At 48.5% G+C, this 23,096-nt stretch overlaps 2 protein-coding genes and 1 long non-coding RNA gene across 11 annotated transcripts in view; 1 reads left to right on the top strand and 2 right to left on the bottom strand.

Moving 5' to 3' along the window:
• The window catches only part of LOC144335255 (uncharacterized), a 99,587-nt gene that overhangs the window by 51,700 nt on the left and 24,791 nt on the right, over nt 1-23,096 (bottom strand). The window lies entirely within an intron of this gene.
• ZNF232 (zinc finger protein 232) overlaps nt 13,641-23,096 on the top strand; it is a 28,362-nt gene continuing 18,906 nt past the window's right edge. Inside the window, exon 1 of the mRNA XM_077969951.1 lies at nt 13,641-13,760. The gene's annotated coding sequence lies outside the window, so the exon portion shown is untranslated. The remainder of the gene's footprint in view (nt 13,761-23,096) is intronic.
• On the bottom strand, nt 14,269-19,817 carry LOC144335263 (uncharacterized). The gene is made up of 3 exons (XR_013405993.1): nt 19,304-19,817; nt 17,054-17,776; nt 14,269-15,393 (listed from the first exon to the last, which is right to left on the bottom strand). It is a non-coding gene; the product is annotated as an uncharacterized LOC144335263 (long non-coding RNA).

Here is a 23,096-nt window from a genome sequence, read left to right as displayed (position 1 = left end):
GCGGATCACCTGAGATCAGGAGTTTGAGATCAGCCTGGCCAACATGGCGAAACCCCGTCTCTACTGAAAATACAAAAATTAGCTGGGCATGTTGGCATACGCCTGTAATCCCAGCTACTCCAGAAGCCTGAGGCAGGAGAATCGCTTGAACCCGGAAGGCAGAGGTTGAGGTGAGCTGAGATCAGGCCATTGTACTCTAGCCTGGGCAACAAGAGCGAAACTCCACTCTGTCTCAAAAAAACAAAAACAAACAGACAAACTGTCTTTTGCATGCTGCTGAGATGGCTGACGGCTGGGAGCCCCTAGGTAACTTCAGGATGCGGGCTGGTTGCCAAAAAGATCAAGGCAGGATTAGAGGGTTGAGACTTTCAGTCTCTTCTTCCAACCTCCGAGGGAGGGAAGGGAGAGGGGCTGAAGACTGAGCTCATCACCAATGGCCAATGATTTAATCAATCATGCCTACGTAATGAAGCCTTCATAAAAACTCCACAGGATGGAGTTCTAGGAGCTTCCAGATAGCTGAACATGTGGAAGACGGTGGATGGTTCCTGGAGGATGGCACTCAGAGAGGGCATGGAAGCTCCACACCGCTTTCTGCATACCTTGCCCTATGCATCTCTTCCATCTAGTTATTAACCTATGTCCTTTGTAATATCCTTTATAATAAACGGGTAAATATAAGTAAGGTGTTTCCCTGAGTTCTGTGAGCTGTCCTACCAAACCCTAGGAAGGATTTGTGGGAAGCTCGCTTTAGAGCCAGTTTGTCAGAAATAACAGGTCACAACCGAGGGTTTGTAACTGGCATCTGAAGTGGGCAGTAGTCTTGTGGGATTGCAGGATCTAACACTATCTCCAGGTGAAAGGAGCTGGGCACATTCCTCAGCCCCGGGCTCAAAACTCCCTGAGCCTAGCACAAACACATCCCATCCTCCCATCCCACCACCATATATCTCTCAAACTCCCTGAGCCCAGTACAAATACCACCTGGAAAGTCTCCGATAAAGAGACAGCCGTTCAAGGTTACTGAAAGCGCAGGAGCCAAAAGAATTTCTTTGTTCCCCTACAACTTTCGGGCTATAAAAAGCAAACGCTCGCATTGTTCGGGGCCCTCTTGTATACTGTGTAAAGGAGGGACCAGGTTCGAACTTGTAGTAAAGATCCTTGCCGCTTGGCTTTGACTCTGGACTCTGGTGGTCTTCTTTGGGGAACAAACAGTCTGGGCATAACATCTGGGGGCCCGTCCGGGATTCCCCAAGCCCACCAGACCCCTGGTCAACGGATCTGCTGAGATCGATCTACTGATAGGTGAGCTGGCTCGTCTCCGTTTGTCTGTCTGTGTCTGTGTGTCTGTTCTGAATCTGAATCTGTGACTCGCGAGGTCTGAAACTGAGGCTGGCACAGTCCTGGCGGACGCGCTATAGGACGGCCAGTGGAGACCGGTGGGAGACGTCCCCTGGCTCTCTTCTGATTTAAATTGCGATCTGAGTTGCCGGGAGCGTGTTCGCGATCCGGGCAACAGCTGAATCTGACCCCGGTCCCCGGGTGCGCGCTTGCGGTCTGAATCTGACCCCGGTCCCCGGGTGCGCGCTTGCGGTCTGAATCTGACCCCGGTCCCCGGGTGCGCGCTTGCGGTCTGAATCTGACCCCGGTCCCCGGGTGCGCGCTTGCGGTCTGAATCTGACCCCGGTCCCCGGGTGCGCGCTTGCGGTCTGAATCTGACCCCGGTCCCCGGGTGCGCGCTTGCGGTCTGAATCTGACCCCGGTCCCCGGGTGCGCGCTTGCGGTCTGAATCTGACCCCGGTCGCCGCGCCCCCGGCCCGGTCCCCGGGCTCCCGGCTTCCGGCGCCGCGCTCCCGGCCCCGGTCCCCGGGCTCCCCGGCTTCCGGCGCCGCGCTCCCGGCCCCGGTCCCCGGGCTCCCCGGCTTCCGGCGCCGCGCTCCCGGCCCCGGTCCCCGGGCTCCCCGGCTTCCGGCGCCGCGCTCCCGGCCCCGGTCCCCGGGCTCCCCGGCTTCCGGCGCCGCGCTTCCGGCCCCGGTCCCCGGGCTCCCGGCTTCCGGCGCCGCGCTCCCAGCTAGCTATCAGTAATAAGTCAGATCAGATTTCCTCTATTGGGATTCTAACCCACATTCCTTTACAGGAAAGGACTACAAATCGTTACAGGATAGGCAATACCCAGAGTACTCCTCTCTCTCTCCTTACAAATAATTTCAAAGAAGTTAGAGCAAGGGGCCATGATCTTGGTATGGAAATCAGGAAAGGAAAGCTAATTACTCTGTGTCGCTCCGAGTGGCCTGCCTTTGATGTGGGGTGGCCACCCGAAGGGACCTTCCGACTTGCTGTCATCACTAGGGTAAAATCCAAGATTTTCCTACCTGGACATGCGGGCCACTTAGATCAAATCCCATACATCCTCATATGGCAGGACCTTGTTGAAAACCCGCCTCCTTGGCTGTCCCCTTTCCAATTAGCCTCTGAACCCTCTAAGGCACTGGTTGCTCGACCACTAAAAACCAAGCAACCAACTGCCCCCTCCCATCCTGTTCTACCTGATAGCGGGGACCCACTGTTCACAGAACCCCCTCCGTACCCCTCCGGGCCCCAGGTCCCGGCCCCTCGGGCTGAGTCGCGGGACAGAGCAGGCGGAGAGGAGGCAGCCGCCACTCACGGGCCTGCTGAAAGGGAAAGTAACTTTGAGGGGCCGGCGGGGCGGACGCGAGGGCGCACTTCGCGGACTAGCCCCCCCCAGCCGCCTGACTCCACGGTGGCTTTACCCCTCCGGGAAATAGGACCCCCAGATGACACAGGAATCCCCAGGCTCCAGTACTGGCCATTCTCCACCAGTGATCTGTATAACTGGAAGACTCAGAGTGCTCGGTTTTCAGACAACCCCAAAGATTTACTGTCTTTACTGGATAGTGTCATGTTCACCCACCAGCCCACTTGGGACGATTGTCAGCAGCTCCTCCGAATCTTGTTTACCACGGAAGAGCGAGAGAGAATACAGGTAGAAGCTAGAAAGCTGGTCCCAGGGGACGACGGTCAACCGACTGCCAACCCCAACCTCATAAACGTGACCTTTCCTCTGACCAGGCCGGCATGGGACTACAACACGGCAGAAGGTAGGGGACGGCTACGCCTTTATCGCCAGACTCTAATGGCAGGTCTCCGGGCAGCTGCTTGTAAGCCCACTAATTTGGCTAAAGTATATTCTATTCTGCAAGAAAAGACAGAGAGCCCAGCCACCTACTTAGAAAGATTAATGGAAGCTTTTAGACAGTACACCCCCATAGATCCAGAGGCTCCAGGAAGTCAGGCAGCTATTGTAATGTCATTCGTAAATCAGGCAGCCCCAGATATTAAAAGAAAACTCCAGAAATTAGAAGACTTGGAAGGAAAGCGGATTCAGGACCTCCTTCAGATAGCCCAGCGGGTTTACAATAACAGAGATACTCCAGAAGAAAGGCAATTTAAGGCCACTGAAAAAATGACCAAGGTCCTGGCAGCAGTAGTACAGAAAGAGCATCTACAGCCAGAGTACACCCAACCCAGGCGGCCCCCCAGGCATGATAATCTGAAAAAAGACCAATGTGCCTACTGCAAGGAGGCTGGCCACTGGGTAAGAGACTGCCCCAAAAAGAAACAACGAGGACAGGGACCCCCTAGGTCTACACCCGTACTAGTCACTCAAGATGAAGACTAGGGAAGACGGGGTTCGGATCCCCTCCCCGAACCTAGGATAACTTTGCAAGTGGAGGGGTCCCCAGTCCAGTTCTTGGTCGATACGGGAGCACAGCACTCAGTCTTAGTTAAAACTAATGGAAAATTATCCTCCAAGTCCTCGTGGGTACAAGGGGGCACAGGAGTTAAGAAATACCCATGGACAACACAAAGAACAGTAAACCTCGGAGCCAAGAATGTAACCCATTCTTTCCTGGTTATCCCTGAGAGCCCCTGTCCCCTATTAGGGAGAGACCTGCTAACTAAAATGGGAGCACAGATCCATTTCCTCCCTGAGGGGCCCATCGTGACCAACTCCCACAATCAACCCGTGTCCGTCCTAACTATAACCCTAGAAGATGAGTACCGGCTCCACCAGGAGCAACCGGCCCCTGACCAGGACATAGCAACCTGGCTCCAGCAATATCCAGAAGCTTGGGCGGAAACGGGGGGTTAGGACTAGCAAAACACCGTCCTGCTTTATTTGTTGAACTTAAACCTGGGGCAGACCCCGTGCGGGTACGCCAATACCCGATGCCCCTAGAGGCCAAGAAAGGAATTGCCCCGCATATCCGCCGGCTCCTTGACCAAGGAATCCTCTGCTCATGTCACTCACCCTGGAATACTCCATTGTTGCCGGTACGAAAACCTAATAGTGGAGAATACAGACCTGTACAAGACTTAAGAGAAATCAATAAGAGGGTTGTGGACATACATCCAACTGTGCCTAACCCATATACCCTCCTAAGCACCCTAAACCCTAAACATCAATGGTACACTGTTTTAGATTTAAAAGATGCTTTCTTCAGTTTGCCTTTAGCCCCTCAGAGCCAAAAGCTCTTCGCCTTCGAGTGGAATGACCCTGATAGAGGCATAAGTGGCCAACTGACATGGACCAGACTGCCGCAAGGATTCAAAAACTCTCCTACCCTGTTTGATGAGGCCCTCCATGAAGACCTGGGATAACTTTCCTGCCCCCAACGACCTTAAACCCTGCCTCGCTGCTGCCCAACCCGGACCTGGATGCCCCACTCCACGACTGCACCGAGATACTAGCTCAGGTGCACGGAGTTCGAGAAGACCTGTAGGATCGCCCACTTCCTGACGCCGACCTCGTCTGGTTCACTGATGGGAGCAGCTTCATGCATCAGGGCCAGAGGTACGCTGGAGCGGCAGTGACTTCAGAGACTGAGGTAATCTGGGCGGAACCCCTGCCCCCGGGGACATCGGCCCAGAAGGCCGAATTGATAGCGCTCACCCAAGCTCTTACCTTAGGGGCGGGGAAAAAGCTGACGGTATATACAGACAGCCGATATGCTTTTGCAACAGCGCATATACATGGGGCCATTTACAGGGAGCGGGGGTTACTGACGGCTGAAGGAAAAGAAATAAAAAACAAGCAAGAAATCCTAGCCCTGCTAACAGCCCTATGGAGGCCAGAAAAGTTAGCCATTGTGCATTGCCCAGGGCATCAGAAACTAACTACTCCAACTGCTCAAGGCAACTTTCTGGCGGACCAAACTGCAAGAAAGGTGGCGAAGGCTCCCAGCCAACTCCTTGCACTCCAGCTCCCTGACCCGGGCCCCCGGGACTTGCCATATTTCCCTGATTATTCAGAACAAGATCTCCAGTGGATTGACAAGCTTCCCCTGAAACAGATCCAGAATGGGTGGTGGACTGATACTAATGACCAAACTATCCTACCAGAAAAATTAGGACAACAAGTGTTAGAACACATCCACCGAACCACCCACCTGGGTGCTCGGCGGATGATAGACCTGATCAGACGCTCTAAGCTCAAATTCAGACATACAGCCGAGATGGCCAGCAACATCGTGACAAGTTGCAAAGTCTGCCAGCTTAACAACGCCTACCCCCAATCCCAGGCTGCAACGGGAACAAGGCTCAGGGGAACCAGGCCCGGTATCTACTGGGAAGTAGATTTTACTGAGATAAAGCCAGGAAAATACGGGTATCGGTACTTACTTGTCTTTGTAGATACTTTTTCAGGGTGGACTGAAGCATTCCCCACCAAGAAAGAGACTGCTCAGGTTATAGCAAAGAAAATCCTGGAAGATATCCTCCCCAGGTATGGCTTCCCCGTCCAGATAGGGTCAGATAATGGGCCGGCCTTCGTCGCTAAGGTAAGTCAGGATTTGGCTTCCATCCTTGGGGCAAATTGGAAACTACATTGCGCTTACAGGCCCCAGAGTTCAGGACAGGTAGAGAGAATGAATCAGACCTTAAAAGAGACCTTAACTAAATTGACTATGGAGACTGGCGCTAATTGGGTGGTCCTTCTCCCCTACGCTCTGTTCCGGGCCCGTAACACCCCTTACAGACTGGGCCTTACTCCTTATGAAATTATGTATGGCAGACCTCCACCCTTAGTTCCCGGCCTAAAAGATGATCTGCTCAAGTCCGAAACAGAAAATGTCTCTGAACTCTTGTTTTCCCTACAAGCCTTGCAGAAAATTCATCAAGAAATCTGGCCCAAGCTGAAGGAACTATATGAGACCGGTCCCCCGCCGACACCCCATCCGTACCAGCCGGGAGACTGGGTCCTGGTCAAGCGACACCGACAAGAGACCCTAGAACCCAGGTGGAAAGGACCACTCCAGGTACTCCTAACCACACCCACCGCCCTGAAGGTAGAAGGCATCGCATCGTGGATCCACTACACCCACGTCAAGCCAGTGGACCCAACCTCCGATCTTCTGGGACCAATCACGGCGGTGGCTGAAGCACCGGACACGTGGACTGTGGACAGAGCTAGGAACAACCCCTTAAAACTCACCCTGCGCCGGCAGCATAGCTCACTGCAAACATGCAGTTAGGTAGTCTAACCCTAACGTTAGTCGCCCTAGTGGCCGCTGGAGAAATCACAAAACCAGCTCATAATCCCTTTGTCTGGAGATTCTGGCTTTATGAAAACCGAACCCACCCTGGGCAACCTCATAAGCCCGGAAAATTATTGGCCAGTGCTGATTGCCCTTCCTCAGGGTGCAACAGCCCAATTCTACTAAATTTTACTGGTTTTCAAATAGCCAAACCTATGACACCAATAATATGCTTTGAGTTTGATCAGACTAAATACAATTGTAAACACTATTGGTGGCACCAAAATGCTGGCTGTCCTTATAACTATTGTAACATCCACAGACCCCGTTATTGGGGAGAGAGAAAACAGTTAGACCCTAAATGGCCCTTCTATCGTAGACGGGATAGAGACTTTCCATATACATGGATAGTTAGAGACCCCTGGAACTCCCGCTGGACCACACCTCAACATGGGGCTGTATACTACTCCCCCTCCTCCACATGGCCTAGCAGTCACCTCTATCTGTGGCGAGGCCTAGTGCAAGTACTGCCCCTGGTCCACGGGAATATCCAACGACAGGAAAACAGACTAACACAAGACTTACGTCCTTTCTCCTGGTTAAAGTTATTACAAGAAGGACTAGAACTTGCTAACCTTACAGGACTTCATAGCCTGTCTGGCTGCTTCCTGTGCGCCACTCTAGGGCGTCCACCGCTAACAGCTGTCCCTCTGCCATGGGGACCCTCTACCTTTGCCCAAGCTAACAACCTCCGAAACCACTCGTATGCTCCTATCCTGAACGTGCCCCTATACCTAAACCCCAGTCAGGAGAAGTTTCCCTACTGTTTCTCAGGAACCAATTCCAGCCTCTGCAGCATCACTGCAACGCCCCCTAATATCACCTTAAGGGCTCCATCAGGCATATTCTTCTGGTGTAATGGAACCTTATCTAAGAACCTACCTAGTCCTTCTGTTAATAACCTACTGTGTCTCCCTGTCACATTAGTTCCCCGGTTGACTCTACTAACTGCTGGCGAGTTCCTAGGGTATACCGGTAACTGGACTAGTGCTGTTATTCACCCAGACCCTAGACCAAGACCTGCACGAGCCATATTTCTCCCCGTCATTGCAGGAATCTCCCTCACCGCATCCTTCATTGCGGCCGGACTGGCGGGGGGAGCCCTAGGTCACACCCTCATAGAAAGTAACAAGTTATACCAACAATTTGCCGTTGCTATGGAGGAGTCGGCTGAGTCTCTTGCCTCCCTTCAGCGGCAGCTCACGTCCCTAGCTCAGGTAACCTTGCAAAACCGGAGGGCCCTAGACCTACTCACTGCAGAAAAAGGTGGTACAAGTATATTTCTAAAAGAAGACTGTTGTTTCTACATAAATGAATCAGGACTTGTAGAGGACCGGGTCCAACAGTTACGCAAGTTAAGCACTGAAGTAAAAACACGGCAGTTTGCTTCAGCTGCAGACCAATGGTGGAATTCCTCTATGTTTTCTCTGTTAGCCCCCTTCCTTGGACCCCTGCTAAGTCTACTATTTCTGCTTACCGTAGGACCTTGTGTTGTTAACAGAATTTTACAATTTGTTAGGGAGAGATTTGACACCGTACAACTCATGGTCCTCAGAGCCCAATACCAACCTGTAAATGCTGAAACAGAATCAGACTTATAAGACCCAAGATTGGCTCTAAAGATACCTGAAAAGAAGGGGGGAATGAAAGGAGCTGGGCACATTCCTCAGCCCCGGGCTCAAAACTCCCTGAGCCTAGCACAAACACATCCCATCCTCCCATCCCACCACCATATATCTCTCAAACTCCCTGAGCCCAGTACAAACACCACCTGGAAAGTCTCCGATAAAGAGACAGCCGTTCAAGGTTACTGAAAGCGCAGGAGCCAAAAGAATTTCTTTGTTCCCCTACAACTTTCGGGCTATAAAAAGCAAACGCTCGCATTGTTCGGGGCCCTCTTGTATACTGTGTAAAGGAGGGACCAGGTTCGAACTTGTAGTAAAGATCCTTGCCGCTTGGCTTTGACTCTGGACTCTGGTGGTCTTCTTTGGGGAACAAACAGTCTGGGCATAACACAGGTAGTGTCAGATTGAACTGAATTAGAGGACAGCTATCTGGTGTTTGCTAGAGAATTGCTTTGTGTGTGGAGAAAGCCCCAACCCATCTGGTGTCAGAAGTATTGTGTTGAGTGACCGTATAAGACAGTAAAGAGGGCCAGGCTCGGTGGCTCACACCTGTAATCCCAACACTCTGGGAGGCTGAGGCAGGCAGATCATGAGGTCAAGAGATCGAGACCATCCTAGTCAACATGGTGAAACCCCGTCTCTACTAAAATTGCAAAAATTAGCCAGTTTTGGTGATGCACGCCTGTAGTCCCAGCTACTCGGGAGGCTGAGGCAGGAGAATCACTTGAACCCAGGAGGCGGAGGTTGCAGTGAGCCGAGATCATGCCACTGCACTCCAGCCTGGTGACAGAGCGAGATTCCGTCTCAAAAAAAAAGCTCCAAGACCTTTCACGGTGGCTCACGCCTGAAATCCCAGCAGTTTGGGTTTGGGAGGCCGAGATGGGAGGATTGCTTGAGCCCAGGAGTTCGAGACTAGCCTGGGCAACATAGGGAGACTCAGTTTCTCCAAAAGTACAAAAATGATCTGGGTGTGGTCATGTGCACCTGTGGTCTCAGCTACTCGGGACGCTGAGGTGGGAGGATTGTTTCGGCCTGGGACGTTGAAGCTGCGCTGAGCTGTGATTGCACCACCATACTCCAGCGTGGGCCACAGAACAAAGCCTCCCATCTCACTTAAAAAAAAAAAAAAAAAAAGAAAGAAAGAAAAGAAATCTGGTAGGGCCAGGGGTGGTGGCAGGTTTGGCTCACGCCTGTAATCCTAGCACTCTGGGAGTCTAAAGTGACAGGATTGCTTGAAGCCAGGAGTTCCAGAGCAGCATGGTCGATATAGGCAGACTCCATATCTACAAAAAAAAAAAAAAAAGAAAAGAAAAAAAAATTAGCCAGGCATGGTGGCAGTGCCTGTAGTCCCAGCCACTCGGAGGCTGAAGGATCACTTGAGCCCAGGAGGATGAGGCTGCAGTGAGCTATGATAATGCCACTGACAGAGACCTTGTCTCTTTTTTTTTTTTTTTTTTTTTTCAGACGGAGTCTCGCTCTGTCGCCCAGGCTGGAGTGCAGTGGCCGGATCTCAGCTCACTGCAAGCTCCGCCTCCCGGGTTCACGCCATTCTCCTGCCTCAGCCTCCCGAGTAGCTGGGACTACAGGCGCCCGCCACCTCGCCCGGCTAGTTTTTTGTACTTTTTAGTAGAGACGGGGTTTCACCATGTTAGCCAGGATAGTCTCGATCTCCTGACCTCGTGATCCGCCCGTCTCGGCCTCCCAAAGTGCTGGGATTACAGGCTTGAGCCACCGCGCCCGGCCGACCTTGTCTCTTAAAAAAAAAAAAAAAAAAAAAAAAAAAAAAAAAAAAATCTGGTAGGGCTAGTTGTCGTCAGAACCATTTTACATGTGTATGAACATTTTCTTGTATTTCTTATACTACTTTTAAAATAACAAAATAAAGTTTTTAAAAAATTTATTTTAAGAACCAAGATCTGCATAAGCCAGAAAAATGAAAATGGGAGGCAGTAGGTTGGGGAAGATAGTAGTTGCATTTTTTTGTTGAGAAATATATGTCATGCCGAAAGTGGCTATTTCGACTTTTTAGTCTTAAAAAGAATAGCTCTGGCCAGGCGCGGTGGCTCAAGCCTGTAATCCCAGTACTTTGGAAGGCCGAGATGGGCGGATCACGAGGTCAGGAGAGCAAGACCATCCTGGCTAACACGGTGAAACCCCGTCTCTACTAAAAAATACAAAAAAACTAGCCAGGTGAGGTGGCGGGCGCCTGTAGTTCCAGCTACTCGGGAAGCTGAGACAGGAGAATGGCGTGAACACGGGAGGCGGAGATTGCAGTGAGCCGAGATCACGCCACTGCACTCCAGCCTGGGCGACAGAGCCAGACTCCGTCTCAAAAAAAAAATAGCTCTTCTTTTTGATCTCCTTTAGAGTTCACATGCTACCCCTGTCAGTGGCATGGATTCATTATGTAATTTATTCATTCTGCAAATATGTATGGAGTGCTGGCTCTGTGCCAGACACGGGTAATACAAGGAATGTTGAGCAAAACCCAAGGCTCTCTCAGGGAACTTGAAGTCATGTGGAACTCTTTTAAGTCATGCATGTTATCCCTTTTCCTATCATGTATGCTACAAATATTTTCCTTTTTAATACTTTCACGATCTGCACCATTTCTTTTCTTTTTTTTTTTTTTTTTTTTTTTTTGAGGCGGAGTCTTGCTCTGTCGCCCAGGCTGGAGGGCAGTGGCGCAATCTCAGCTCACTGCAAGCTCCGCCTCCCAGGTTCACGCCATTCTCCTGCTTCAGCCTCCGCAGTAGCTGGGACTACAGGCGCCCGCCACCATGCCCGGCTAATTTTTTTGTATTTTTAGTAGAGACAGGGTTTCACCGCATTAGCCAGGATGGTCTCAATCTCCTGACCACGTGATCCACCCGCCTCCGCCTCCCAAAGTGCCGGGATTACAGGCCTGAGCCACTGCTCCGGGCCCTTTTTTTCTTTTCTTTTTTTTGTTTTTTTTTTTGAGATGGAGTCTTGCTCTATTGCCCAGGCTGGAGTGCAGTGGTGCCATCTCAGCTCACTGCAAGCTCCGCCTCCCGGATTCACGCCATTCTCCTGCCTCAGCCTTCTGAGTAGCTGGGACTACAGACGCATGCTGCCACGCCCGGCTTTTTTTTTTTTTTTTTGTATTTTTTAGTAGAGACAGAGTTTCACCATGTTGGCCAGGCTGGTCTTGAACTCCTGACCTCAAGTGATCCACCCGCCTCAGCCTCCCAAAGTGCTAGGATTACAGGCAAGAGCCACCTCACCCACCCTGCACGATTTTTTAAAAACCCACTTATTTTATTTTATTGATTTATTAAACTTTAAGTTCTAGGGTACATGTGCACAATGTGCAGGTTTGTTACATAGGTATACATGTGCCATGGTGGTTTGCTGCACCCATCAACTCATCATTTACATTAGGTATTTCTCCTAATGCTATCCCTCCCCCAGTCCCCCTCCCCCGGGAAAGGCCCTGGTATGTGATGTTCCCTGCCCTCTGTCCATGTGTTTTCATTGTTCATCTCCCACTTAAGAGTTCTAACTCATTTTTGGCTCCCAGGGGATCCCGGCATCTTAGCTGTGGATCTCCCAATACTTGCAGGTCACAGGGCCACAGAGGCTGGGCCTCTAGGAGCAGAGGGCACACAACAGTCTGGTTTTAAAATTTTTTTGAGATGGTGTCTTGCTCTGTTGCCCAGGCTGGAGTGGAGTGCTTGGATTTCGGCTCACTGCAACCTCTGCCTCCTGGATTCAAGCAATTTTCCTGCCTCAGCCTCCCGAGTAGCTGGGACTACAGGCACCCGCCATCATTCCCAGTTATTTTTTTTTTGTATTTTTAGTAGAGAGGGGAGTTTTACCATGCTGGCCAGGCTGGTCTTGAACTCCTGAGATTCGCCCTCCTAGGCCTCCCAAAGTGCTGGGATTACAGGTGTGAGCCACCGTGCCCAGCCTTAAAAACCCATTTCTAAATTCCAAAGAATAACTTCTATTAGTTATTCACTCTTATTAAGAGAGATAAAGCAAAACGAACTGTAAAAGCAACTATAACTGAACTCTATTTGAGACATGGCTCAGTATTTCAATGAAAATTTAACACAGTCTATGAAATACTATCTCAAATGTAGCTGTGCAAATTAAGGAACAAATAGTAGTAGCTGCATTTACAAATTCAAGAGTGAGACGTGCATAATTCGAGCAACCCAAAGTTTGGGACAGAGATAGGAGAAGCCAAAGTGATTAGTGTACTGACATTTTTGTGTGGGAAAGGCTTGGCGTTGGACATCTTACATCTTTACATACATATATAACTCTCACCACGATCCTATGCGATGCGAACTAACATCATCTCCATAGTAATAACTAATATGTATCTGGCCTTTGCCACATGCAAACTTCACATACATATGTCAGTGAGGTTGGTCCTATTATTTACCTCACTTTACAAACGAAGCAACGGAGGCATGAAGAAGCTATTAATAGGTAACTTGTTCAAAGTCACATAGCCCCTAAGTGGTGGGGCAAGAATTCTGACTGAGTGCCTGACTTTCTCACTTCAGAACCTACACTTTTAAACATTATACAGTCTTTGTTGGGCTCTGTATCGCCTAACCTTTGACAGGGCATTGCAAATATAAGTCATGAATGAATGAGACCACAAACGCATGCAGGAACAAAAACAAAAGATGAAAACAGAACAGGCAGTACAAGAGTTCAAGACCAGCCTGGCCAACATGGCGAAACCCCGTCTCTACTAAAAATACAAAAATTAGCAGGGCGTGGTGGTGGGCGCCCTGCCAGCTACTGGGGAGGCCGAGGCAGGAGAATCGCTTGAACCTGGCAGATGGAGGTTGCAGTGAGCTGAGATCTCACCATTGCACTCCAGCCTGGGCAACAGAGCGAGACTCCATCTCAAACAAAACACAACAAAAGGGAAGAACAAAAACGTAGTTACTTGGAGGGGTCACCCACCCCGGACCCGACTATGCCAAAGCCCCAACCCTAACCGTGTCTGGGAGCAGCTGAGGACTCTGCGTCTGGGTGGTAACCGTGGTAACCCGCTAGCGCGCAGCCGGCCCTCCGGAAGTCAGACTTCGCCGGGCTGAGCGAGTTACGCCAGCGCCGACTGGCGTCCTGGCGGAGTCTGCACAGAGACACCTCATCGATGGGAGGCGGCCACGGGAGCGCGCGCGGATTGGCTGGAGCAGACTGGAGTCGGCTGGGCGCGGCGCTGACTGGGAGACCGCAGTGCCGGGGAGCGCACCAAAGTTCTCGCGTGGCCCAGGCGCGGGGCCCAAGATGGTGGCGTTAGAAGCCCCAACTCAGTGATGACGACCGTGGAGGGGCCCCCTACCGAGCGGGAGGCTGGGGGTGGCCCGGAGGTGAGACCCCGCTGCCTTCACAGAGTTGGGGGCCGCGGCGCCTGCGTCCTCCGGCAGGCTAGGAGTGGAGCAGAACTCATATGCCTATGCGGAGAGGCCTGGGGGACCTCAGGAGGATGTAGGCTCCGGGTGCGCACGGCTGGGCCTTCTTGCTCTCGGTAGGCTTCTTGGTCTCCACGTGCCCCGCTCTCGGCCCGTCCCGCTATTCTTGCCTGTTCCAGTTCCCTCCTGTGGGTACCGCTAACGGCATCTTCCCGAGGCCCAGAATCCACCGTCAGGCATAAATTGATTATTCCTCACCCAAAGCTGTGCCAGGTATATTTGTATATGTAACCAAATCTGGTTTCTGCATCCCACGAGTGACCCCGCTGGGGAGACTAGACTAAGCTACAGGAATGAACTGTATGGTTCAGGTATGTTCTATTACTCAGTCTAAAATATTAGGACTGTTAAGAGTTCAGACAAGGGAGGGATTTAGCTGGGCTGGTCTCTTTGTAAGGGTCTACATTCCTTTTAGGAGCAGCTTTGAAGGGGTGGCCTGCCCCTCCACAGCTGTGGGCATTTCTCGTCCTGTGGAATGAAAGACTTGAGAAAAGAAACAGACACAGAGACAAAGTACAGAGAAAGAAAAGTAGGCCTAGGGGACCGGCGCTCAGCATACGGAGCTTTGAGTTCCCTCAGTATTTATTGATCATTATTTTTACCATCTCAGAGAGGGGGATGTGGCAGGACAATAGGGTAATCGAGCCGAGAGGGTCAGCAGGAAAACGTGAACAAAGATCTCTGTCATAAATAAGTTTAAGGAAAGGTGCTGTGCCTTGATGTGCATGTATACAAACATCTCCACAAACATTTCTGTGCATTAAAGAGCAGCACTGCCACTAGCACTTCTCACCTCCAGCCCTAAGGCAGTTTTTTCCTCTCTCAGTAAATAGAACATACAATCCATTGGAGGAGCAGGAGACAGATGCCTTCCTCTATCTCAACTGCAAAGATGCTTTTCTCTTTTATTAATCCTCCTCAGCACAGACCCTTTACAGGCTGGGGGACGGTCTGGTCTTTCCCTTCCCACGAGGCCATATTTCAGACTATCACATGAGGAGAAACCTTGGACAATACCTGGCTTTCCTAGGCAGAGGTCCCTGCGGCTTTTTGCAGTGTTTGTGTCCCTGGGTACTTGAGATTAGAGAATGGTGATGACTTTTAACAAGCATGCTGCCTTCAAGCACCTGTTTAACAAAGCACATCCTGCACAGCACTAAATCCATTAAACCTTGAGTAAACACAGCACATGTCTCTGCAAGCACAGGGTTGGGGGTAGGGTTACAGATTAACAGCATCTCAAGGCAGAAGAGCTTTTCTTAGTACAGAACAAAATGGAGTCTCTACGTCTACTTATTTCTACACAGACACCGTAACAGTCCGATCTTTCTTTTCCCCACAAGCTTCAAAAGTCATGTTGTTTGGGAACTCTTCCCGGATTGCCACCACAGCGCTTTTAGCATCTAATTCATAGGCTCTTACTACCTTGTTTCGTGTGTGTGTGTCTTCCTCTAGGCATAGACTCTTTGTTTAGCTTCACCTAATGCATTCCCATGAATGTGAATTAAAAAGGATTGACATAGTTACAAGATACTAAGAACTGGGCATGAAATAGTGGTATTTCCTAAGTTAAAAAATGGTGGCCCCTGGGCCAGCTTTGAGTGTAGACACATTTTCTTGGCTCATGCTCTTTGTTTTTATTCGAATTAATGGCCAACTTACTTTTTTTCTTGAGACAAGAGTCTTGCTCTGTCACCAGGCTGGAGTGCGGTGGGGCAATCTTGGCTCACTGCAACCTCTGCCTCCCGGGTTCAAGCGATTCTCCTGCCTCAGCCTCCTGAGTAGCTGGGGTTACAGGCGCCTGCCACCATGCCCAGCTAATTTTTGTATGTTTAGTAGAGACAGGGTTTCACCATGTTGGTCAGGCTGGTCTCGATCTCCTGACCATGTGTCCACCTGCTTTAGCCTCCCAAAGTGCTGGGATTACAGGCATGAGCAACCGTGCCTGGAGTTTTTTTTTTTTTTTTTTTTTTTTTTAATCAATTATGCCTACTTAATGAAGCCTCCATTAAAACCTCAAAGGATGGAGTTTGGAGAGCTTCCAGATAGCTGAACACATAGAGGTTCCTGGAGAGTGGTGTGCCCAGAGAGGGCATGGAAGCTCTGCTCCCCATCCCACTTGGCTTGCCTTATGCATCTCTTCATCTGTGTCCTTTGTAATATCCTTTATAATAAACTGGTAAATATAAGTACATGTTTCCCTGAGTTCAGTGGCAGACTTTGCCACTCTAGCAAATAATTTAACCCAATAAGGGAGCTTGGGATCCCTGATTTATAGCTGGTCGGTCAGAAGCACAGGTAAAACCACCTGGGACTTGTGATTGGCATCAGAAGTGCGGTGCAGTCTGGTGAATTGAGTCCTCAACCTTGGGATTTGACACCATCTCCAGGTAGATAGTGTCCGAATTGAACTGAATTAGAGAACACCTAGCTGTTGTTGCTGCAGAATTTATTGCTTGCTTGGTGTGTGTGGGAAAACCCCAAAATATTTGGTCAGAGGGTATCGTGGCTCTGTAACCGCCCAGTGGGATCACCTTGCCCACTGCCTAGACAGAACCAATTTATCAAGACACAGGAATTTATCAAGAAAGGGGAATTGCAACGGAGGAAGAGTAATTCATGCAGAGTCGGCTATGCAGGAGACGGGAGTTTTATTATTAAACAGCCTCCCAGAGCATTCGTAGATCAGCGTTTTTGAGGATAATTTGGCGTATGGGCTTGGAAAGTGGGAAGTGCTAATTGGTTGGGTTGAAGATGAACTCATCGAGGGGTGAAGTGAGTTCTACTTTCTGACTTATGCTCCCAGGTGGGATTGCAGAACCGGTTGATCCAGGTTATCGGTCTGGGTGGTGTCATTTGCTGCACTGGAATGCAGGGTCCACAAAATATCTCAAGCACAGATCTTAGGTTTTGCAAAGTGATGTTATTCCCAAGGGCAATTTGGGGAGGTTCAAACTCTTGTAGAGGCTGTATGGCCCCTAATTGTAATTTCTAATCTTGTAGCTAATTTGTTAGCCCTACAAAGGCAGACTGGTCCCCAGGCAAGAAGGGGTTTTTCAGGAAAGGGCTGTTATCAATTTTGTTTCAGCATTTAATCTATAAACTAAATTCCTTCCCAGGGCTAGTTTGACCTATGCCTTTGTTCATACCAGGAATGAACAAAGACAGTTTAGAGGTTAGAAGATGGGTTAGTTAGGTCTGCTCTCTTTCACTGCCATAATTTCCTCAATTATAATTTTGCAAAGGCAGTTTCAGCTCTTGCCTGTTATCCCAACGATTCAGGAGGCTGAGGCAGGAGGATGGTTTGAGGCCAGGAGTTCAAGGCTGCAGTGAACTATGATGGCACCACTGCACTCCAGCCTGGGTGATAGCAAGACCCTCATCCCTAAAACTAAAAATAATTAAAATAAACATTTGGTTACACAAGTCTTCTGTGTTGACTGACTGTGGTGTAAGGGCAGAGGGAAAACGTTTTTTTTTTTTTTTTCCGTTAGACCATTCTTTTACAATGCCCTCTTAATTCCTGAGGGTTCATCTTAATTCACTTCTTTATTGGCTATATGTCTTTGCAATAGTTATTTTCAAAAAGGGCTTACAACTCTCATACTCCCTAAGTTTTTACATAACTGGAAATGTTTGCCTATTGCTTTTAATGCAAGAGAACACTTTACTGGGTAAAAAAATTATCGGCTCACACTGTTTCTCCTTGGAATTATATGGGCATTATTAAATCTGGTATGGAGTATAACTGGGGAAGGACAAAGTCAACCTGAAATTCTGTCTTGCACACTACTTCCTTTTCTGCCTAGATGCCCATTTGCTCATTTATTCCTGAAATTTAATTACTTCAAAAGGACATGTCTCAGTTTTGACTCTTCTGTCTACTTTTTATGAGCTACAATTTACCTTTCCAATAGATCTAAGTGTTTATTTCAGCAACATTTTCCTCTGTTACATAGTGATTTTTTTCTTTTTTCATGTTCTTTTTTTTTTTTTTTTTTGAGACGGAGTTTTGCTCTTGTTGCCCAGGCTGGAGTGCAATGGCGCGATCTCGGCTCACCACAACCTCCGCCTCCCGGGTTCAAGTGATTCTCCTGCCTCAGCCTCCGGAGTAGCTGGGACTACAGGCACATGCCACCATGCCCAGCTAATTTTGTGTGTTTAGTAGACACAGGATTTCTCTATGTTGGTCAGGCTGGTCTCGAACTCCTGACCTCTGGTGATCCGCCTGCCTCGGCCTCCCAAAGTGCTGGGATTACAGGCATGAGCCACTGTGCCCGGCCTATGTTTGCTCTTTTCTTTAGGAACACTAATTATATGTATTTGATTATCTTTCTTTAATTACTTGTTTTCTCTGTAATCACATTTGTATTCATTTCATTTTTTATTATTTCTCCAGGCTTCATTGTGACCTTGTCGTGATTATTTTCGTTGTTCCTTATGTGAATTTCATTTACATAATGCTTTTCATTTGCCCTTCCATTTATTTCCTCAGCTTTGTCAAGTCACTTCTCACTTCTTTTTATTGCTTTCTAATCTAATTTGTTTTTGTCCAAGCATGGTGGCTCATGTCTGTAATCTCAGCACTTTGGGAGACTGAAGGATTGCTTGAGGCCAGGAGTTTGAGACCAGCCTGGGCAACATAGTGAGACCTTCTCTCTACAAAAAATTGTTTTAAACTAGCTGGATATGGTGGTGTGCCTATCGTGCCAGGCTGAAGTGGGAGAATTGCTTGAGCCTAGGAGTTTGAGGTTGCAGTGAGCTATGATTGCACCACTGCACTCCAGCCGGGGTGACAGAATGACAGAATGTATGAAAAAAACAAAAGAAGCTGGGTGCAGTGGCTCACGCCTGTAATCCTAGCACTTTGGGAGGCCGAGGCAGGAGGATCCCTTGAGGCCAGGAGTTCCAGAACACCCCGGGCAACATGGCAAGCCCCATCTCTACAAAAAATTTGGCATGCATGCTGCAGCATGCCTGTAATCCCAGCTACTTGGGAGGCTGAGGTGGGAGAATCATCTCAGCCTGAGAGGTCAAGACTGCAGTGAACCATGATTGCACCACTGCACTGCACTCCAGCCTGGGTGACAGAGTGAGACCCTATCTCAAAAAAAGTAAAAAAAAAAATGGCCTGGCACAGTGGTTCACACCTATAATCCCAGCACTTTGGGAGGCCAAGCTGGGAGGATCGCTTGAAGCCAGGAGTTCAAGACCAGCCTGGGCAGCCCCACTGCTATTATTTTTTCCTTTTTCTTTTCTTTTCTTTTTTTTTTTTTGGCTACGTGACTCGATTTTTTTTTTTTAATTAAAAATGTCAAATTTTTAAAAGTGTAATCTATTTTAAACCCTTATATCTCTTCTTTAGGCTTTTATTTAAAGAGTTATTTTGTCTAAAATTTCTTTGAGATAATGGAGAACTCTCTGCTGAATGTTTCCTATTAATTTCTTCGTATTCCTCATGGATGGATGTTTCTTTTCTTTTCTTTTTTTTTTTTTTGAGACGGAGTCTCACTCTTTTGCCCAGGCTGGAGTGCAGTGGCGCAATCTCAGCTCACTGCAAGCTCTGCCTCCCGGGTTCACGCCATTCTCCTGCCTCAGCCTCCCGAGTAGCTGGGACTACAGGCGCCTGCCACAACGCCCGGCTAATTTTTTGTGTTTGTAGTAGAGACGGGGTTTCACCGTGTTAGCCAGGATAGTCTCGATCTCCTGACCTCGTGATCCACCCACCTTGGCCTCCCAAAGTGCTGGGATTACAGGCGTGAGCCACCGCGCCCGGCCTCATGGATGTATGTTTCTAATCTGTTACTCATGTTCCTTTCTTTCCTTTATTCTTCCTTGAAAATACGTATTTTTTTATTTTAAGCATACATCCTACAATATCTTAACAATTACTACTCAATAATGAATGAAGCAGGCTCTTTATTAAAAAGTACTATGGGAACAAGCAGAGGAAACTGAGCCCAGGCACTTCAAAGCCTTCATACAGATTTGCTGCCACAAACACCTCATCAAATCTAGAGGCACACCTTCCTTGAACTTTTGGCTTTCAAGAGTTCAGTATGACACAATAAAAGCCCTTCAGATCACAAGTTTTTTGTTAAAAAAAAAAAAATGGACAGCCTTTAATTTACCATCTTTTAAATAGTAATCTGCTTCTGAATTTTGGAAAAAATATATATATGTCAAACCAAAAGGAAAAAAACCACTATACTCTTTAAGGGAAAATTATGACAAAGCCAATTCTTTCCAATAATAAAGGTTGGGGATTTGATAATATGGACACCCAAAAGCAGTAAGCCCACTGTCTTTCAGTTGCAGGAGAGGGTATGGTATTTAAATGAAATCCAAGGCCAGGTGCAGTGACTCACACCTGCAATCCCAGCATTTTGGGAGTCCAAGGCAGGAGGATTGCCTGACCCCAGGAGTGTGAGACCAGCCTGGGCAACATAGTGATACCATAGCTCTAAAAAAAAAAAAAAGAAGGAAATCCAGCCTTTTTTTGTTCTAGGGACATATTACTTAATATTTAAAGGGTAAATATTAATAATAATAGTAATAACAGCAGCTGACGCATAGTGCTTTCTATATGCAAAGCACTGTTCTAAATGTTTTATGTATATTTGTATGTGTTTGATTCTCATAACAAGTCTATGAAGTAAATACTATCATTATGTCCATTTTATAGATGAGGAAGCTGGGGCACTGAGAGCTCTGTGATTTGCCTGAGGTCTCACCATCATTAAGTGGTGGAGCCAGGTTTCAAACTCAGGCAGTTTGCCCTTCAGTCCATGCTCTTAATCACTGTGCCATGTTGCTGCTCATTCACTGCAAGAAGATTAATGACTAGAGTCCCTATCAGCAGGACCACGCTCCCAAGGAGCTCAGAAATGTGTTTTTGTGACTGACTGATATGGTTTGGCTCTGTGTCCCCACCCAAATCTCATCTTGAATTGTACTTCCGTAATTCCCACATGTTGTGGGAGATGATATGAATCATGGGGATGGTTTCCCCCATACTGTTTTCGTGGTAGTGAACAAGTCTCATGAGACCTGATGGTTTTATCATTGGTTTCTGTTTTTGCATCTTCCTCACTTTCTCTTGCCGCCACCATGTAAGAAGTGCCTTTTGCCTCCTGCCATAATTCTGAGGCCTCTCAAGCCATGTAGAACTGTAAGTTCAATTAAACCTCTTTCCCAGTCTCAGGTATGTCTTCATCAGCAGCGTGAAAACAGACTAATATAGCAAATTGGTACCAGAGGTGCTGCTGAAAAGACACCCAAATGTGGAAGCAATTTTGGAGCTCCATAACAGGCAAAGGCTGGAACAGTATGGGGGGCTCAGAAGAAGACAGGAAAATGTGGGAAAGTTTGGAACTTCATAGAGAGTTGTTGAAGGGGTGGTCTGCCCCTCCACACCTGTGGGCATCAGGTGGAACAAGAGACTTGAGAAAAGAAATGAGACACAGACAAAGTATAAAGAAAGAAAAAGTGGGCCCAGGGGACCGGCGCTCAGCATACAGAGGACCCGCACCGGCACTGGTCTCTGAGTTCCCTCATTATTTATCGATCATTATCTTTACCATCTCAGAAAAATGAAGTGGCAGAACAATAGGATCATAGTAGGGAGAAGGTCAGCAGAAAGACATTTGAATAAAGATCTCTGTGACATGGGTAAGTTTAAGGAAAAGTGCTGTGCCTTGATATGCATATACAAACATCTCCATAAACCTTTTTAGTGCATAAAGAGCAGCATTGCCACTAGCAAGTCCCACCTTCAGCCCTAAGGCAGTTTTCTCCTATCTCAGTAAATAGAACATACAATCGGGTTTTACACCGAGAGGTTCCATTGCCCATGGACAGGCAGGAGACAGATGCCTTTCTCTATCTCAACTGCCCAGAGGCCTTCTTTCCTCTTACACTAATCCTCCTCAGTCACAGACCCTTCACAGGTGTCAGGCCAGGGGACCATTAGGTCCTTCCCTTCCCATGAGGCCATATTTCAGACTATCACATGGGGAGAAACCTTGGACACTACCTGGTTTTCCTAGGCAGAGGTCCCTGCAACCTTCCGCAGCGTATGTGTCCCTGGGTACTTGAGATTAAGAGAATGGTGATGACTTTTCACAAGCATACTGCCTTCAGGCACTTGTTTAACAAAGCACATCCTGCACAGCCCAAAATCCGCTAAACCTTGAGTCAACCACAGCACATGTCTCTTGCAAGGACAGGGTTGGGGTAGGGTTACAGATTAACAGCATCTCAAATACAGAACAAAATGGAGTCTCTTATATCTACTTCTTTCTATATAGACACAGTAACAGTATGATCTCTCTTTCTTTTCCCCACACTTGTTGAGTGACTTTGACCAAAAGCCTAACAGCAATATAGACAAAAAGGTCCAGGCTGAGGTGGTCTCAGATGGAGATGCGGAACTTGTCAGGAACTGGAGCAGAGGTGACTCTTGTTATGTTTTAGCAAAGACACTGGTGGCATTTCGCCGCTACCCTACAGACTTGTGGAACTTTGAACTTGAGAGAGATGATTTAGGGTATCTGGTGGAAGAAATTTCTAAGCAGCAAAACATTCAAGATGTGACTTGGGTCCTATTAAAGGGATTCAGTTTTATGAGGGAAGCAGAGCATAAAAGTTCAGAAAATTTGCAGCCTGACAATGTGATAAAAAAGAAAAACCCATTTTCTGAGGAGAAATTCAATCAGGCTGCAGAAATTTGCATAAGTAACAAGAAGCTGAATGTTAATCCCCAAGACAATGGGGAAAATGTCTCCAGGGCATATCAGAAGTCTTCACAGCAGCCCCCTCCCATCACAGGCCTGGAGGCCTAGGAGAAAATGGTTTTGTGGGGCAGGCCCAGGGTCCCCATGCTGTGTCCAGCCTAGGGACCTGGTGTGCTGCATCCCAGCCACTCCAGCCATGGCTGAAAGGGGCCAATGTAGATAGAGCTCGAACTGCGGCTTCACAGGGTGCAAGCCCCAAGCCTTGGCAGTTTCTACATGGTGTTGTCTTTAGGTGCACAGAAGTCAAGAACTGAGGTTTGGGAACTTCCACCTGGATTTCAGAGATGTATGGAAACGCTTGGATGCCCAGCCAGAAGTTTGCTGCAGGGGCAGGGATGTCATGGAGAACCTCTGCTAGGGCACTGCAGAAGGGAAATATGGGGTTGGAGCCGCCATATAGAGTCCCTGCTTGGGCACCTTCTAGTGGAGCTGTGAGAAGAGGGCCAATGACCTCCAGACCCCAGAATGGTAGATCCACCTACAGTTTGCACCATACGCCTGGAAAAGCTGCAGACACTCAACACCAGCCTGTGAAGGCAGCCAGGAGTGAGGCTGTGCCCTGCAAAGCCACAGGGGTGGAGGTGCCCAAGACCATGG

This window comes from Macaca mulatta, chromosome 16, assembly GCF_049350105.2.
Source record: "Macaca mulatta isolate MMU2019108-1 chromosome 16, T2T-MMU8v2.0, whole genome shotgun sequence".
In the NCBI taxonomy this organism is placed as follows: Eukaryota; Metazoa; Chordata; class Mammalia; order Primates; family Cercopithecidae; genus Macaca; species Macaca mulatta.
Note: the sequence above shows the minus strand (reverse complement) of the source record. Positions and strands in the feature narration are given on the sequence as shown.